Raw genomic sequence first — 18,018 nt, forward strand, 5'->3', positions numbered from 1 at the left:
ATGCAGGCCTAGGTGGGCCCTGCCTTTCTTTGAATATTGCCGTGGAATCTTTTACCTCCACCTGTCATCATAAAAACAGCACTTCAGACAGTACAGAAATGAAGCAGCGGCGTGGGTTATGTGGTCAAATCACGTGAATGAAACTGGAGCCTTTAACCTTCTGATTTACCACTGAGTCAAGGCTGACAGTAATTAACTACAGAAAAAGAATGTTCAAATGTAGAGCTGCAAAGATTTCAGTGTGATATAATATACAGATGTACTACTACATTAGCTGTTTATGCACACAAACACCAAAGAACTGTTGCTAAAAATGAATTTCAATCAGTATAGCATAGGGCTGAATTTTCCTGGCTCTGTAGAAATGGGTTTTGAGGTGGGAGAAGGATGGAAAAATTGGGGAGGAAGCCACAACAGAATGGCTCTTCAATGAATTCCTGCCTTCGGGGGACTTTGTCGGGCGAATTGGGAACCTGGTTTGCTGCCCGCTCCATGGAGCCAATTAGTCCTGTTAAGGGGCCATTTTGCACTGGCGTCAGAATGTGTGTGGAAGCCACCAGCTCATTCGAGGCAGCCAAGGGGACCTCAAAGGCTCAATATCCCAATGCTGGGGACCTATAGGGATGAAACGTCACAACCCCATTCATTAATAGTCCTGCAGCGGGGTTTTTGCTCCAACCTGGTGGCCTAGCCCACCGGCTTCGGGGGAGGGCGCACTAATGACATGGGCAGGCTCTGAAGCCCCATATGGGACTGATGTTAGAGTCCCGACACCCACTAGAAAATCTAGCCCATGGTATCTATATAACTAGTTAACCAACGCCAACTTCAACCTGTCTCACCACTTTTACGCACAAAAAGGTTGAATTTCAAGCTAACGGTTTTGACGTGGTAGCCTCATTTTACTCTTTCACAAGATGTGGGCATCACTGGGTAGGCCAGCATCTATTGCCCATCCTTAATTGTCCTTGAGAAGATGATGGTGAGCTTACCTTCTTCAGCTGCTACGTAAGTAAGTAAGCTAATGATATCAGCATCTTGAGTGAAATGCTGTCCTGGTAACAAGCATTTTATTGGCTTTGAAACGTTTGTAATAATTATTATCTTGGTTGTATATTTGGTGAAAGTCTTTACAATTGTGTACCAAATTTAATATTAGATTTTGCTTCCCTTTTTTAATAACCACACAAAGAAAAGAATTTGAGGTAAATTTTGGGTATTCAATATCATACTAATGTGTATTATACAATAAATGATATATTTAAAGGATAAAATAAATTGACAATGAATCTAATTTTTTAAAATTAGTTGATGAATGTTTACCCAAAACATTGTTCAGCAGCATATATAAAGAGAAATGGTAAGTTAATGTTTTGGGTGTAAACCCTTGGTGGAATAAAGATGTGCTGGCTGTGCTAAGAAGATAGGGTTGTTGTTTATGAACTTAGCAAATAGTTGATTCACTTTGACTGGGCGTGGGGAGGAAGAGAGAGAAGGCAGCATGATTAAAATCATAACATGTTAAACTTTTGTTGTACCAGTGGATAATTTCTAATTGTTATACCGTGCTAATACAAACTGCTTCAAATGCAGAGAAGCAATTTTTTAAATTTGTTCACGGGTTGCCAGCACCACCTCCAATTCAACAAAGTTTATCTGCAGCGACAGAGCCTACCACTCCTACCCCAGCAGTGAGAACAAGATATGGAAGGGTTATAAAGGCCTCAACCTATGAATTCAGACTTGAGGGGGGTAGATGAGGTAGTAATAATGATGTTAATACAAGGGGTAACCTGGGATAACTTGGAAATATATTGGATAAAGACTTGGAACATAGGATCATAGGAATATTGGAACAGGAATAGGCCGTTCGGCCCATCGGCCCTGCTCCACCATTCAATTAGAACATGCCTGATTATCTACCTCAATGACACTTTCCCGCACTATCTCCATATCCCTTGATGCCATTAGTCTCCAGAAACTATCGATTTCTGTCTTGTACATGTAGTGTAAGGGTCAGCATATAAATAGTTAACGTGGGATTTAATACGTTACCGCCCACACAGTGATGTGAGAGAGCACATGACCTGCATCTAGGGGTCAGCATAGTGTTGGACAGAGCCACGTGTAGATGCAAGCATGGAGAAAGCTTTGCTTGGACCTTTACTGTACATATGTATATAGTTTATAGTAGTTAATAAATATTTACTGTTCAACTACCTAAGACTACGAATACCTTAATCAGACCTACCGAACTACGTCCAACACCTTACAACCACCACTACCTGGAAGCTCCCCTGCAAGCCACTCACCATCCTGACTTGGAAATATGTCACCGTTCCTTCACTGTCACTGGGTCAAAATTCTGGAATTCCCTCCCTAACAGCACTGTGGGTATATCTACACCACATGGACTGCAGCAGTTCAAGAAGGCAGCTCACCATCACCTTATCAAGGGCAGTTAGGGATGGGCAATAAATGCTGACCTAGTCAGTGATGGCCATATCCCATGAATGAATATTTAAAAAATGGAAGGAGTGGGTGCCTCCCTTCACCACCAACCTCAGGGTAGTTTCGACCATCATTAGGTTCTCCTAGGGATCACAGGTCAGAGCAAAGCCAATGGAAAATACTGCCATCCACACCGCTGCCGTTTCCTCTGCGAAAATGTTGCCTGTGGGTGGTGGAACACATTCACGCCTGAGAACCAGCAAATTCCTCAGTTACAACAGATCTGAAGTCATGGAGTGGTTTAACTGAAGCCTGGCTATAGACAACAACTACTCCTTGCCCTCGAGTCTCTCCTGCTGATGGTGGAACCATGATGGGGCTTTCACCTTCCCCTTCTTCCGAGCTCTGCAGTTGCTTGGCTGCAAAGATCTGGGAGTAGGTGAGGCGGCATAGCTCTTTTCCACATTGGGCACCACCGCCCACACCCCCGCCCCACTTCCCAGGTCTGCCCCCCCATTAGTGCTCCCTCCTCTCCCATTAAGACCGCACCCTACACTCTCCCCATCTCCCCCCGCTCCAACTCCCCCCACCCTCCCCCTGAGGCATCACCTGCCCTCCTTGTTGTGTGAACCACTGCATTTACCTGGACTCTGAGACTTAGAATCTGGGGACTGCTTGTAGTCACAGTCTGGCCACTGCTGCTGCTGGGGCTGCTGGGAAGCGGAAGCCCCATCTCTAACCAATTAACTCTCCTCGGAGCATTACATGGCTGCGGGGCTATCATGATCCTCGCATCTCTTCAGGTAGCAAGGCAGAAAACACCACCATTGGAAAAAACTTGCCCCAGTTTATAACTCAGTAATATATAATTTAGGAAAGAACCTCAGTTAGATAGATTATGTTTCATTTATTATTTAGGCCTGGGAAACTCGCCGTTGCTGAGCATATGCGTGGCTGTAATAATAAAATCTGTGGTACTTCATAGACTGCTGCACAGCCGCACAGGTTAGAGGGGTAATAGAATCTGATCACCACCCTTTCAGGTAGTGTTTTCCAAATCTTAAAGATCTTCTCTGCCAACAAAATTCCTCCAAAATTATTTTAAATGTATGACATCTGGTTACAGATGTACTTAACAGATGAATCACCTCCTCTTATTTGCTCGATAAAAATCACTAATTATTTTGAAAATTTTTATCATGCCTCAACAACAACTTGTATTTACCGAGTACCTTTGATATAAAACCAATGTCTCAATGTGGTTCACAGGAATGTTATAAAGCCAAAGCTGACACTAGCCACAGAAGGAGATATTAGGGCAGATGAGGAAAACCTTGATCAAATTGGTAAGTTTTTTTTTTATTCGTTCACGTTATGTGGGTGTCACTGGCAAGGCCATCATTTATTGCCCATCCATAATCATCCTTGAGAAAGTGGTTGTGAGCAACCTTCTTGAACCACTGCAGTCCATGTGGTGTAGGTACACCCACAGTGTTATTAGGAAGGGAGTTCCAGGTTTTTGACCCAGCAACAGCGAAGGAACAGCGATATAGTTCCAAGTCAGGATGGTGTGTGGCTTGGAGGGGAACTTGCAGGTGGTGTTGTCCCCATGCATCTGCAGCCCTTGCCCTTCTAGGTGGTGGAGGTTGAGGGTTTGGGAGGTGCTATTGAAGGAACCTTGGTGAATTGCTGCAGTGTATCTTGTACATGTTACACATTGCTGCCACTGTGCATCGGTGATGGAGCGAATGAATGTTTAAGGTGGTGGATGGGGTAGCAATCAAATGGGCTGCTTTGCCTTGGATGATGCCAAGCTTCTCGAGTGCTGTTGAAGCTGCACTCTTCTAAGCAAGCGGATAGTATTCCATTACATTCCTGACTTGTGTCTTTTTCCTGATGGACAGGCTATGGGGAGGCAGAGGTGAGTTACTCTAAGCAGAATTCCCAGCATCTGATTCTCTTGTAGCCACAGTATTTATATGGCCAATTCAATTTATGGTCAATAGTAAGCCCCAGGATGTTGATAGTGGGGTATCAGTGATGGTAATGCCATTGGACGTCAAGTAGAAATGGTCAGATTCTCTCTTGTTGTAGATGGTCATTGCCTGGCACTTGTGTGGTGCAAATGTTACCTATCAACCCAAGCCTGAATGCTGTCAAGGTTTTGCTGCATATGGATCTGGACTGCTTTAGCATCTGAGGAGTCACGAATGGTGCTGAACATTTTGCAATCATCAGCAAATACCTCCATTCATGATCTTATGGAGATCATTGACGACGCAGCTGAAAATGGTTGGGCCTAGGATGCTCTCCTGAGGAACTCCTGCAGTGATGTCCGGGCACTAAGATGATTGACCTCCAGCAAACAGAATCATCTTCCTTTGTGCTAGGTATGACTCCAACCAGTGGAGAGTTTCCCCCCTGATTGCCATTGACTTCAGTTTTGCTAGGTCCTTGATGCCATACTCGGTCAAATGCTGCCTTGACGTCAAGGGCAGACATTCTTACCTCCCTTTTTGAGTTCAGCTTCTTTGTCCATGTATAGATAATGGCTACAATACTGTCAGGAGCTGAGGAGTGGTTCCAGTGGAACCCAAACTGAACATTAGTAACAGGTTATGGCTGTGTAACTGCCGTTTAATAGCACTGTTGACGACCCCTTCCATCATTTTGCTGATGATCGAGAATAGGCTGATGGGGTGGTAATTGGCTGTGTTGGATTTGTCCTGACTTTTCTGGACAGGACGTTTTCCACATTTCCAGGTAGATGCCAATGTTGTAGCTGTATCAGAACAGCTTGGCTAGGGTGCAACAGCTTCTGGAGCACAAGTTTTCAGTACTATTGCCAGAATATTGTCAAGCATTTCTTGATACAAGTGGAGTGAATTGAGATTGCTAAAGACTGGCATCTGTGATGCTGGGAACCTCAGGAAGAGGCGAGATAGATCATCCACTCAGCACTACTGGCTGAAGATGGTTCCCTTCTCTTTTGTACTGATGTGCTGGGTACTCCAATCACCGAGGATGGGATACTGTTTAGCCTACTGCTCATGTTAGTTGTTTAATTGTGCATCACCATTCACGACTGGATGTTTTTAAAAATTTATTTACAGGATGTGGGTGTCACTGGCTTGCCAGCATATATTGCCATCCATAATTGCTCCTGGGAGGGTGGTGGTGAGCTTTTTTCTTGAGCTACTACAGTCCCTGTGCTGTTAGAGAAGGAGTTCCAGTATTTTGACCCAGCAACAGTGAAGAAATGGCGATATATTTCCAAGTCAGGATGTGAGTGGCTTGCAGGGGATCTTCCAGGTGGTGGTGTTCCCACATATCTGCTGCCCTTGTCCTTCTAGATGGTAGCAGTCCTGGGTTTGGAAGGTGCTGTCTAAGAAGCCTTGGTGAGTTTCTGCAGTGCGTCTTGTAGATGGTACACACTGTTACCACTGTACGTCGGTGGGGGGGGAATGAATGTTTGTGGAAGGGGTGCCAATCAAGCGAGCTGCTTTGTTTGGATGGTGTCAAGCTTGTGGAGTGTTGTTGGAGTTGCACTCATCCAGGCAAGTGGAGAGTATTCCATCACACTCTTGACTTGTGCCTTGTAGATGGTGGACAGGCTTTGGGGAGTCAGGAAGTGAGTTTCTTGCTGCAGGATTCCTAGCCTCTGACCTGCTCTTGTAGCCACAGTACTTATCTGGCTAGTCCAGTTCAGTTTCCAGTTAATGGTAATCCCCAGGATGTTGATAGTGGGAGATTCAGCAATGCTAATGCCAGTGAATGTCAGGGGGCAGCACTGCAGCACTGCAGAGCTTAGATCTAATCTGTTGATTGTGGGATCACTTAGCTTTGTCTATTTCATGCTGCTTCCGCTGTTTGGCATGCAAGTCGTACTGTGTTATAGTTTCACCAGGTTGACACCTCATTTTTAGGTCTGACTTGTGCTGTTCTTTGTATGCCCTTGAATGGCTTTTCATTGAGCCAGTTGATTCCTCGGCTCGATGGTAATTGTAGTATGGGGAATATGTGGGCCATGAGTTTACAGATTGTAGTTAAATACAATTCTGCTGCTATTGACCACAGCACCCCACGGTTGCCCTGTTTTGAGTGGCTAGATCTGTTTGAAATCTTTCCCATTTAGCACAGTGGCAGTGCCACACAACACGGTGGTAGTGCCACACAACACGATGGAGGGTATCCTCAATGTAAAGGCGGGACTTTGTCTCCACAAGGACTGTGTAGTGGCACTCCTACCAATATTGTCATAAACAGATGCATCTGCAACAGGTAGATTGGTGAGGGTAAGGTCGAGTAGGTTCTTTGCCTCTTGTCAGTGCCCTCACTACCTGCTGCGGACCCAGTACAGCAGCTATGCCCTTCAGGACTTGGCCAGCTTGGTGAATAGCGGTGCTACCGAACCACTCTTTGTGATGGACATTAAATTCCCCACCCAGAGTCTGTGCCCTAGTCAACTTCAGTTCTTCTTCCAATTAGTTTTCAATATGGAGGAGTACTGATTCATCAACTGAGGGGTGGGGGTGGAGTGGCAATAGGTGGTAATCAGCAAGAGGTTTCCTTTCCCATGTTTTACTTGATGCCATGAGACTTCATAGCGTCCAGAATCAATGTTGAGAACTCTGAGGGAAACTCTTCTCCCGACTTCATACCACTATACCACCACCTCTGGTGGGTCTGTCCTGCCTTTGGGACAGGACATACTCTGGGATGGTGATGCTAATGTCCAGGACATTGTCTGTAAGAAATGATTCGGTGAGTATGACTGTATAGGTTAGTCAAGCAACAGCCTGATAGGACAGCTCTCCCAATTTTGGCACAAGTCCCCAGATGTTAGTAAGGAGGACTTTGCAGGGTTGACAATGCTGGGCTTGCCATTGTCCCTTCTGGTGCCTAGGTCAATGCTAGGTGGTCTGCCTGGTTTGATTCCTTTTAGACGTTGCAGTTTTATACAACTGAATGACTTGAGTGGATTTCAGAGGGCAGCTAAGTCAACCATATTGCTGTGGGTCTGGAGTCACATGTAGGTAAGGATGGCAGATTTCTTTCCCTAAAGGAGGTTAGTGAACCAGGTGTGTTTTTACGACAATTGAAATGGATTCGTGGTCACCTGTACTGAGACTAGCTTTTAATTCCAGATTTATTAATTGAATTCAATTCACTTAATTTAATTATTACTATTGAATTCAATTCCTTCTCTGTCACTGGGTCAAAATCTTGGAACTCCTTTCCTAACACCACATGGACGACACCAATTCTCCACCGCCTGCTCAAGAGCAATTGGGGATGGGCAAGAAATGCTGACCTTGCTAGTGATGCTAACAACCTATGAATGACAAAAAAAAGCAACAGCCATATGTGGTTTTTGCTGATTATTTATTGAATTTCTATCAGGAAGCCCCTTAAAAATCCCAGACATAATAGTCCAGAACTTCAGATGGCTGGATGGGTGTACCCTGGAGGTACTCCCCAAGATGCCCCAAGGACCCCTTGGAGGGCCCCATGCACTGACTACGCAGCAATTGCCCAGGAAGTTTGGACTTCTGATGAAAAGTCCCCTGCACTGCAACCCTCTGAGTTAGAGTTGGAGACTTTGAATGGTTCCAACTCACTTCCAGAATAGCAGTAAAAGCTAGAAGGATTAAAACCAGTTCTAACTCCTCAGTAACAATACTACTATACTACCTGCTTCCCTATCCCCTCACCCACTTACCTGCCACTCTACCCCTTCACCCACCTGCCACCCTAGCCCTGCACCCACCCACCTGCCACAGCCCCTCATCCACCCACCTGCCACCACACCCATTCACCTTACACACTTACCTTCTTTCTGTAGCTTCTCAAAGTGGCTTTGGGACCTTTATACTCTCTACTTACTGGAATATGACAGTATATGATTGTAAAAAGGGGGTGTGGCTTGGATTTTCTTGATGATCCTGCACTATAAGAAGGACTCCCAGAACAGATACATTGTGCATTTCTGAAGAGGCCCAGTTTGGAAGTCCAGGTGAGAAATGTGGAGCTCCAGTGCAAGATAAGAAACTAGGAGTGGGGTGGCAAACCGATGGAGATTGCCACTCCTTCGTAGATTCGGCCCAATAATTTAACAATACTTGAAGGAAGACTAAATCTGTTATACTTTCCCGGCCTATCCCAGTCTCTTATTGAAAAGGGAATCAAAGTTATCATCCTTCAATCCACTGGCACAAGCATCTTTTTGCAAATGTCATACGAACAAACACAAATTAGAAGCAAGAGTAGACCATTTGGCCCATTGAGCCTGCTTCGCTATTCAATAAGATCATGGCTATCTGATTGGGGCCTCAACTCCACTTTTATGCTTGCCCCCTATACACACACACACACAAACACACACACACTCTCTCGCACACGCAGACTTACCCTCTCTCACACACACACACACACACACACACACCCCCCTCTCACGCACACACCCTCTCTCTCACGCACACACCCTCTCTCTCTCACACATACACACACCCTCTCTCTATCACACACACACCCTCTCTCTCTCTCGCACACAGACTTATCCTCTCTTTCACACACACACAGACACCCTCTCACACACACACACACACACACCCTCTCTCTTTCCCACACACACACTCTCTCTCTCACACACACGCACACCCTCTCACACACACACACACACACACCCTCTCTCTTTCCCACACACACACTCTCTCTCTCACACACACGCACACCGTCTCTCTCACACACACACACACTCTCTCACATACACATGCACACACCCTCTCACACACACACCCTCTCTCTTTCTCACACACACCCTCTCTCTTTCTCACACACACACACATCCTATCTCTCACACACACCCTCTCTCTCTCACACACACACACACACCCTCTCTCACACACACACACACACCCTCTCTCTTTCTCACACACACCCTCTCTCTTTCTCACACACACACACCCTCTCTCTCACACACACACCCTCTCTCTCTCGCACACACACACCCTCACCCTTTCACACACACACACACTCACCCCTCTCACACACACACACTTTCACCCTCTCAGACACACACGCACTTATCCTCACACACACCCTCATACACACACCCTCACACATGCACACACATACACTCAATACAAACATACAAAATAGGAATATAAGTTGGCAACCTAGCCCCTCCAGCCTGCCCCACCATACATTAAGATCACGGTTAATCTGTTTGTGTTTCGAATTTCATATTCCCATCTACCCCCCAAAAACCTTTGACTCCCTTGCCTAACAAGAATCTAACCACCTCCTCCTTAAAAATATTCAATGGCACTGCTTCCACCGCTTTCAGAGGCAGAGAGTTCTAAAGTCGCACAACCCTCTTCTCTGTCCTAAAAGGGCATCCCCTAATTTTAAAACAGTGCCCCTAGATCTTGATTCACCCACAGGAGGAAACATCCTTTCCACATCCACCTTATCAAGACTGTTCAGCATCTTATATACTTCAATTGAGACATCCCTCACTCTTCTAAACTGTAGTGGAAACAAGCCCAGCCTGTCTAACGTTTCCTCAGAAGAGCACCCACTCATTCCAGGTATCAATCTAGTAAACCTCCTCTGAACTGCCTCCAATGCATTTACATCTTTCCTTAAATAAACAGACCAAAACTACACACAGTATTCAAGATGTGGACTCTCCAATGCCCTGTATAACTGGAGCATAACATCCTTACTTTTATGTTCAATCCTCTCACAATAAAGGATAGCACTCCATTAGCCTTCTTAATTACTTGCTGTACCTGCATTCTAACTTTTTGTGACTCATGCACGAGAACACCTAGCAGCTCGGAATTCTGCAGCCGTTCTCCGCTTAAATAATACTCTTTTTTTATTTTTCCTGCCATGGTGAACAACTTCACATTTGTCCATATTATACTTAATTTGCCATATTTTTGCCCACTGACTCAACCTATCTATATCCGTCTGCAACCTCCTTATGTCCTCTTCACAACATACTTTCCTACCTATCTTTGTGTCATCTGCAAATGTATCTGTCATGCCTTCACTCCCCTCATCTAAGTCATTGATATAAATTGTAAAAAGTTGAGGCCCCAGCACAGGCCCTGCGGCACTCCACTCGTCACATCCTGCCAATCAGAAAAAGACCCATTAATGCATACTGTCTGTTTTCTGCCAGCCAGCCAATCTTCTATCCATGCTAATATGTTACCCCCTACACCAAGAGCTTTTATTTTCTGCAGTAACCTTTGATGTGGCACCTTATCAAATGCCTTCTGGAATTCATGTACAGCATGTCCATAGGCCCTCTTTATCCACAGCGCATGTTACTCCTTCAACGAACTCCAGTAAATTGGTTAAACATGATTTCCCTTTCACAAAACCATGCTGACTCTTCCCAATTACTTTGAGTTTCTCTAAGTGCCCAGATATAACCTCCTTAATATAAAAACAAAAAGCTAAAAGCTACTGCGGATGCTGGAAATCCAAAACAAAAACAGAATTACCTGGAAAAACTCAGCAGGTCTGGCAGCATCGGCGGAGAAGAAATCAGTTAACGTTTCGAGCCTTCATGGCCCTTCGGCAGAACTGGAGCATAGTTAGAAGAAGGGAGAAATATAAATTGGTTTAAGGTGGGTGGTGGGGGGGGAGAGACACATTGAGGGTGTGGTGTGGTGATTGTGGAGATGAGCAGATAATCAAAAGATGTCACAGACAAAAGGGTCAAAGAGGTGTTGAAGGTGGTGATATTTGTCTGAGAAAAGTGCTAATTAAGAATGGAAGACAGGATATTCAAAGTACAGCTCTAGTGGGGGTGGGGTGGAAAGACTAAAGGTTTTAGTTTTAGATTTAAAAATAATGGAAATAGGTGTAGATGTATTGTAGCTTTTTGTTTTTATCTTTGTGTTTGATTGACTGCCACCTCTCTTCAAAAAATGCCCTCTTTGAAGAAGTACGGTTCTGTCCTCCGACAGGATTTCCGACTATCTCTTCTGCCCTGCTCACCTTCATTGCTTTCCATTTCTCTCCTGGTGTTTGACAAGGTGTTTACTAAAACCCGCTTTCACAGCCATATCTCCTTTCTCAGTGACTGCCTCCGTCTCCGACTCACCCCACGTGGATTTCAACTGAAATTCCATCCCTCTTGTTTCGAACCCACCCAGGATTACAGGTATCTCCGGGACATAAAACGTTTCTCGGACTGCTGTTCCCGTCGCATTCTGAGATCCACACTCAGTGCCATGCGCCGCCATATGAACACACTCGACCTCTCCCTCCAGCAGCACCGCCGCACCCTTTTTCAAAGCTGCGCGTGCCCCCAGTTTCATTTTATTCTTCGCCTCATCCGTCGCCTCAACAAGAAACTTTTTCTCTTTCTCTCAAGTGCTAAGGAACGCAAGCTCCAACAACTCATCAACTCCAACACCCTTCTGGGACCCTCCACCCCTGCTTGTCCCTCCGTCCTCACCCCATCTTCCAATCCCAGCCCCAGCCGCGTATTCACTATACCCCCTGACCTTCCCCTCTCCGATGCTGAATGTTCAGTGCTCAGCAAAGGACTTAGTTTCATACCCTTAGGCCCTCATCTCAATGAATTTCGGGCTCAGCATGATGCTGAACTCTTCTTCCGCCATCTTCGTCTCCGTGCTCACTTCTTTGGGCAGGAGTCCTCTCCCCGTTCAACGGATCCTTTTACCCACCTCCAATATTCTCCCTCCACTTGGACCCCTCCCTCTGGATTCTTACCTTCTCTTGATCTTTTCATTGAGAACTGTCGGCGTGACATTAGCCATCTCAATTTCTCTGCTCCTCTCACCCATTCTAATCTGTCTCTCTCTGAACTCACTGCACTCCGTTCTCTCAGGTCCAACCCCAACATTGTCATCAAACCCGCTGACAAGGGTGGTACTGTTGTTGTCTGGCGCATTGACCTCTACCTCGCGGAGGCTGAGCGTCAACTCGCAGACGTTTCCTCCTACCTCTCCCTGGACCATGACCCCACCACAGAACATCAAGCCATTGTTTCCAGGACTGTCACTGACCTCATCTGCTCTGGAAATCTTCCTCCCACAGCTTCCAACTTGATATTCGCCCAACCTCGGACGGCCCGCTTCTACCTCCTACCCAAAATCCACAAACAGAACTGTCCTGGCAGACCGATCGTGTCAGCCTGTTCCTGCCCCACGGAACTCATTTCTCGTTATCTTGACTCCCTTCTCTCTCCCCTTGTCCAGTCCCTTCCCACCTACATCCGTGATTCCTCTGACACCTTACGTCACATCAACAATTTCCAGTTCCCTGGCCCCAACCGCTTCCTCTTCACCATGGATGTCCAATCCCTCTACACCTCCATCCCCCACCAGGATGGTCTGAGGGCCCTTAGCTTCTTCCTTGAACAGAGGCCCCAACAATCCCCATCCACCACTACTCTCCTCCGTCTGGCTGAACTTGTTCTCACACTGAACAATTTCTCCTTTAACTCCTCTCACTTCCTCCAAATAAAAGGTGTGGTTATGGGTACCCGCATGGGCCCCAGCTATGCCTGTCTCTTTATTGGGTATGTGGAACATTCCTTGTTCCAGTCCTACTCCGGCCCCCTCCCACAACTCTTTCTCCGGTACATCGATGATTACTTCGGTGCTGCTTCATGCTCTCGTCGGGACCTGGAAAAATTTATTAATTTTGCTTCCAATCTCCACCCCTCCATCATCTTCACATGGTCCATCTCTGACACTTCTCTTCCCTTCCTTGACCTCTCTGTCTCAATTTCTGATGATAGACTGTCCACCAATATCCATTACAAGCCTACTGACTCCCACAGCTACCTCGACTACAGCTCCTCACACCCCTCTTCCTGTAAAGACTCCATCCCATTCTCTCAGTTCCTTCGCCTCCGTCGCATCTGTTCTGATGACGCTACCTTCAAAAACAGCTCCTCTGACATGTCCTCCTTCTTCCTTAACCGAGGTTTTCCATCCACGGTCGTTGACAGGGCCCTCAACCGTGTCCGGCCCATATCCCGCGCATCCTCCCTCACGCCTTCTCCTCCTTCCCAGAAACATGATAGGGTCCCCCTTGTCCTCACTTATCACCCCACCAGCCTCCGCATTCAAAGGATCATCCTCCGCCATTTCCGCCAACTCCAGCATGATGCCACCACCAAACACATTTTCCCTTCACCCCCCCTGACGGCATTCCGTAGGGATCGTTCCCTCCGGGACACCCTGGTCCACTCCTCCATCACCCCCTACTCCTCAACCCCCACTTATGGCACCTCCCCATGCCCACGCAGAAGATGCAACACCTGCCCCTTCACTTCCTCTCTCCTCACCGTCCAAGGGCCCAAACACTCCTTTCAAGTGAAGCAGCATTTCACTTGCATTTCCCCTAACTTAGTCTACTGCATTCGTTGCTCCCAATGCGGTCTCCTCTACATTGGAGAGACCAAACGCAAACTGGGCGACCGTTTTGCGGAACACCTTTGGTCTGTCCGCAAGAAAGACCCAAACCTCCCTGTCGCTTGCCATTTTAACACTCCACCCTGCTCTCTTGCCAACATGTCTGTCCTTGGCTTGCTGCATTGTTCCAGTGAAGTCCAACGCAAACTGGAGGAACAGCACCTCATCTTCCGACTAGGCACTTTACAGCCCTCCGGGCTGAATATTGAATTCAACAACTTTAGATCTTAAACTCCCCCTCCCCCCATCCCCACCCCATTCTCCCCCCCCCCCCCCCCCCCCCCCCCCCCCCGCTTTTTTTTTTCAATAATTTATATAGATTCTTCTTTCCCCACCTATTTCCATTATTTTTAAATCTAAAACTAAAACCTTTAGTCTTTCCACCCCACCCCCACTAGAGCTGTACTTTGAATATCCTGTCTTCCATTCTTAATTAGCACTTTTCTCAGACAAATACCACCACCTTCAACACCTCTTTGACCCTTTTGTCTGTGACATCTTTTGATTATCTGCTCATCTCCACAATCACCACACCACACCCTCAATGTGTCTCTCCACCCCCACCACCCACCTTAAACCAATTTATATTTCTCCCTTCTTCTAACTATGCTCCAGTTCTGCCGAAGGGCCATGAAGGCTCGAAACGTTAACTGATTTCTTCTCCGCCGATGCTGCCAGACCTGCTGAGTTTTTCCAGGTAATTCTGTTTTTATAACCTCCTTAATGGTCGATTCTAACAGGCACCGAGCTAACTGGCCTATAGTTTACTGTTTTCTGCCTCCCCCCCTTTGTGAATAGAGCGGTTATATTTGCTGCTTTCCAGTCTGATGGAATCTTTCCAGAATCTAGGATATTTTGGAAAATTAACACCAATACATCTACACCCCATTAGCCACCTCTTTTAAGACCCTAGGATGAAGTCCATCAAGAGCTGGAGACTTGTCAGCCCGCAGCTCCATCAATTTGCCCAGTACCATTTCCCTAATGATTGTATTTTCATCTAGTTCCCCTCTCCCTTCTACCTCCTGATTTAAAGCTATTACTGGAATGTGTTTTGTATTCTCTATGGTGAAGACAGAAACAAAATATCCTGCAGCCACTTCTCTGTAATGGCTATCAGATCATATTTATTTTATTTACTTTAATGTGCACTATCATTCAGATACAGAGCCTTTAGTTTTGTCTTTTTGTTATCTTTGTAACATCCAGTCTTGACTATTGGCGTATTCTTAGGTTTTATCCCTCTGCCCCTTCCTGCTATGCTATGACCCTCACTTTGCATATTACTATTTTTTAATATTCATTCATGGGATGTGGGCATCACTGTCTAGGCCAGCATTTATTGCCCATCCCTAATTGCCCTAGTTGAGAGGGTTTTTGCTCTGGAGTAACATGTAGGCCAGACCAGGTAAGGACAGCAGATTTCCTTCCCTAAAGGATATTAGCGAACCAGATGGGTTTTTACAACAATCGACAATGGTTTCATGGTCATCATTAGACTTTTAATTCCAGATTTTTATTAGATTCAAATTCCACCATCTGACATGGCAGGATTTGAACCCAGGTCCCCAGAGCATTATCCTGGGTTTCTGGATTACGAGTCCAGCAACAATACCACTACACCATTGCCTCCGCTGGTCACCTGTCTTGAATCTACCCCTTGATTTGCCACATCTACCCAAGCTTGATCCCTTACCCTGCTTGTTTAGTTTAAAGCCCTCTCTACATCCCTAGTTATACAATTCGCAAAAATACTCATCCCAGCACGGGTAGGGTGTAGACCAACGGTACAGCCCCCACTTTCCCCAGTACTGGTGCCAGTGCCTCACAAACTGGAACCCACTTCTCCCACACCAATCTTTGAGCCATGCATTCATCTCTCTAATCTTATTTGCCCTATGCCAATTTGCATGTGTTATGATATGGCAGGTGATAATTTTGTGGCTGTTCCCAATCCTAAAGGGAAACTTGGCCAAGCTATCACAATGATTTGCAATTTGTATTTTTATTACAAGAAGGTATGTGCACTAAAGTCAGAAATAAAGGTTCCACTACTGCTTTTGGAGATTTTAAATATTAAATTAAAACATTTATTAACAAAAGAAAATAAAACTTAAACACACAAGATTACAGTGACACAGTTAATTTTAGTATTACAACATTTCCAAAAAGATTTCTACTTAGCTTGACTCTCAAATAAACCCCCTTTTCAGGCAACAGTCCAAATAGATTCTTAATCTATAAAACATCCAGTAATATCACCATAAGGCACCCAGTGTTGCTATAAGGGTGGTATTTCACAGCTTCTCTCTTCCTCACTCGGCAATGGAAATTCGAAGGCTTTCAACAAAACCCTGCTTTCTGGAACAAGCAAGCACTTCTCTGGAGTGGCTAGAGGTTGCTTTTCACAAGTCTGTCTTCACACAGCCCACCTTTCAAGATCTCACATGGCCACTCCCAAACAGCTTTCAATCTTTCCTTAAATATATTTTGTCTCCCTTTGATCTTTAAATCCATTGCTTTAAACTTTCTTTCAAGTTACTTTTCCCAGATTATAAAAATCTTTTATGTTGTCTTTACGGCCAGCCCTTTCAGGAAATATAAACATAATAACGTTGCCTTATTTATTAACGATTTTTGCCAGTTGTAAAACTTTCTGTCATTTCTCTTTGAAATTCAACCCTCTCAATTTATCCTCAAATGCACGTCCATTTCCATTTCAAAATGCCTGCTTTTACACCTCAACCCTTTGGTGATTTAAACCTTGCAGTCTGACTGTCTTCAGTTTAATTAAATTAGTCACACACACACACAACATACACACATAGCCCCCACAAGCCTGCTTCAGTATCCCACAGCAATATTAGGGGGAAAAATGATATTTCCTTCACACATGTGGCTCAGGTAACAATCCAGAGATTATTACCTTTGAGATTCTGCATCTTAATTTGATACCTAGCTTCTCATATTGACTATGCAGAACCTCCTTCCTTGTCCTGCCTATGTCATTGGTACCTCCATGGACCATGACAACTGGATCCTCTCCCTCCCACTGCAAGTTCCTCTCCAGGCTGAGCAGATGTCTTGAACCCTGGCAGCGGGCAGGCAACACATTCCATTTCCATTATTTTTAAATCTACAACTAATACCTTGTCAGTCTTTCCACCCCACCCCCACTAGAGCTGTACCTTGAGTGTCCTGCCATCCATTCTTAATTAGCACTTTTCTTAGATAATATCACCACCTTCAACACCTCTTTGATCCTTTTGTCTGTGACATCTTTTGATTATCTGCTCCTATCACCGCTTGCTTGTCCCTACAACCACCCCACCCTCAACTTCTCTCCCCCCGCCCCCCCCACCTTAAACCAGCTTATATTTCACCCCTCTCCTAACTATACTTCAGTTCTGTTGAAGGGTCATGTGGACTCGAAACGTTGACTCTTTTCTTCTCCACCCATGCTGCCAGACCTGCTGAGTTTTTCCAGGTAATTCTGTTTTTGTTTTGGATTTCCAGCATCCACAGGAGTTTTTTGTTCTTAATCAGCCTTCTGGACTCTTGCTCTTTGCTGCAGAGAACAGTGTCAATGCCCCTCACTACCACTACATTCCTGTTTTTCCCCCCCACTTGAACAGATTCCTGTACCGTGGTGCCATGGCCAGCCTGCTCATCTACCTTGCAGACCTTGCTTTTGTTCACACAGTTGTGAGCACCTCACACCTGCCTCACTCATGGTCACATCCTCCTATTGACCAAAACAGATGACCCAATTCTAGGAGGCATGACCATCTTCTGAAACAAAGTGTCCAGGTATTTCTCCCTCTCCCTTATGTTGAGCTATGTCTGTAGCTTGGCTTCCAGATTAATAATCCTGATCCGGAATTCCTCTAGTTGCTCACTCTTTCTGCAGATGTGTATGTTCTGGATTTCCTACGCGTCTAAAAGCTCCCACATTCTAGGGCTGCAACATTACGTCTATCCTGCTATTGTGATTTATGTTATTTAGTTATGCTTAATTTCATTACTCACTTAATTAACTTAGAATAATTCCTATGTATACCACACCTCTTTCCCCCATGTACTGATTTCCCAT

General features: G+C 45.5%; 1 long non-coding RNA gene across 1 annotated transcript in view; it reads left to right on the plus strand.

Moving 5' to 3' along the window:
- Positions 1 to 18,018, plus strand: part of LOC144696638 (uncharacterized) — a 53,807-nt gene that overhangs the window by 1,356 nt on the left and 34,433 nt on the right. The window contains exon 2 of the long non-coding RNA XR_013580217.1: positions 3,721 to 3,797. This is a non-coding gene — a long non-coding RNA (uncharacterized LOC144696638). The remainder of the gene's footprint in view (positions 1 to 3,720; positions 3,798 to 18,018) is intronic.

The sequence above is a fragment of the Cetorhinus maximus genome, chromosome 2 (assembly GCF_964194155.1).
Source record: "Cetorhinus maximus chromosome 2, sCetMax3.hap1.1, whole genome shotgun sequence".
Classification (NCBI taxonomy): domain Eukaryota; kingdom Metazoa; phylum Chordata; class Chondrichthyes; order Lamniformes; family Cetorhinidae; genus Cetorhinus; species Cetorhinus maximus.